The 1912-nt window shown below is 41.4% G+C and overlaps 1 pseudogene; it reads left to right on the top strand.

Moving 5' to 3' along the window:
* Window positions 1–144: 144 nt before the first annotated feature.
* Window positions 145–797, top strand: LOC102475634 (ribosome biogenesis protein WDR12 pseudogene; annotated as a pseudogene).
* Window positions 798–1912: the final 1115 nt, after the last annotated feature.

Below are 1912 nucleotides of genomic sequence, written 5' to 3'. Positions count from 1 at the left end.
TCTCCTCCATTCTCCTCTCAGGATCTTGGGCACGCATGCACACGTGCCCGGCGTGAGTTTAAGCCACTGGGTCCAGGACTTGAGCCACGGTCGACTACGTGGGAATCCAGTGACATAGCCATTACACCAACTGCTGGTCCCCAGGAACTACATTTTGCAGGAGCTCCTGGGATAACACGCTGAAGATCTGGTTGATGGTCCCAACAGATGGAGAAGATGAAATGGAAGAATCTACAAATTGACCAAGAAAGAAACAGAAAACAGAGCAGCTGGGATTGATGAGGACTCCTGTCGTCACCCTCTCTGGCTACCAGGAAGCAATTTCCTCAGTTTTGTGGTCAGATACTGAAGAACTCTGCAGTGCATCTTGGGACCATGCGATCAGAGTATGGGATGTTGAGTCTGACAGTTAAGTCTACTTTGATGGGAAGTAATGTTTAATTGTATTTCCCATTTGCCCCTTTGCAAACGTAGAGCATTTGGAGGTACAGATAGGTATGTTCAGACTGTGGGATCCCCGAACTGAAGGTGGTTCTTTGGTGTCTCTGTCCACGGCAGGCTGGGTCATATCTGTAAAATGGTCTACCCACCGAGACCAGCTGATTTGAGGCTTTTAGATAGTATGATCAAACTGTGAGATACGAGACGCTGGAAAGCTCTTCTGTGATCGGGCTGCTCATGAAGACCAAGTTCTGAGTGTAGACTGGACAGACACAGGGTTACTTCTGAGTGGAGGAGCAGACAATAAACTGTACTCCTACAGATACTCACCTACCACTTCCCATAGAGGGGCATGAAAGTGAATGAGAATTTAAGGGACCAGCAGGTGGCATAAGTGGCTAAAGTGCTGGACACGCCCCCCAAAAAAGAATGCTCGTAATGGGTTTGAATCCTGGACCAGGTGGCTTACTTTCTCACTTTCTCCCTCTCTCTCTCTCTGGTCAAATTAAAATAAATGAATGAATAAATAAAGTAAATAATTCTTTTTTTAAAAGTGAATAAAAATTTGATTCTGGAGAACTGTTCAGTATCTGAAATAAGTAGGGAATCATTGGATTATGATGATGCAAACGTAGAAAGCTGCCTTTCAGACTGAATTTAATGTCATGTCTTCATCCGTCATAATAGCTAACATATTATTCTTCTTATGCATTTTTTTGTATTTAAATGTTACTGTTTGTGCTTACAAAATACAGAAAGAAAAAAAAAAGAAAAAAATCTTTCTCTAAAAAGTAAAAACACTTGGGTTTGTCATAGCTTTACTATGTTGTGGTACATTCCTTTCTCAAATTTGCTGAAAGCTTTTATCAACAAGAAATGCTGAATTTTGTCAAATGCTTTTGGTGCTTCTACTGAAATAACTAAGTGGTCTGTGTCCTTCATCGTGTTACCTGCTGCATCATGTCTATTGATCTGTGATTGAACTATCCTTGAATCCCTGCCGTGAATCCCACTGCCATGGTGAGTGATCTATTTATGGGCTGTTGAACTTGGTTTGTTAGTATATTGTTGAAGACTTCTGTCTATGTTTGTCAGGAATATGGCCTCTGTGTGGGTGTGTGTGTCTTTGTTTGATTTTGTCCTCAGAGAATGAGTTTGGAAGTTGTTCTCTTCTGTGATCTTTTGAAACAGTATGAGTAGAACAGGTTTTTTTTTTTTTACAATTACTTATTCAATTTTATTTATTATTATTATTCATTATAGGGCATGCATGCTCACCAAAAAGAGAGAGAGAGAGAGAGAGTGAGAAAGCAAGCTACCAGGTCCGGGATTCAAACTATGGTTGGCCATGTGAGAGTCCAGTACCTTAACCACCACGCTACCTGCTAGCCCCTAGAATTGTCATTAGTTCTTCTTCAAATGTTTGGTACAATCAGCAGTGGAACCATCCAGTTCTGCGCTGTTCTTTGAT

This window comes from Tupaia chinensis, unplaced genomic scaffold (assembly GCF_000334495.1).
Source record: "Tupaia chinensis unplaced genomic scaffold, TupChi_1.0 Scaffold144097_1, whole genome shotgun sequence".
In the NCBI taxonomy this organism is placed as follows: domain Eukaryota; kingdom Metazoa; phylum Chordata; class Mammalia; order Scandentia; family Tupaiidae; genus Tupaia; species Tupaia belangeri.
Note: the sequence above shows the minus strand (reverse complement) of the source record. Positions and strands in the feature narration are given on the sequence as shown.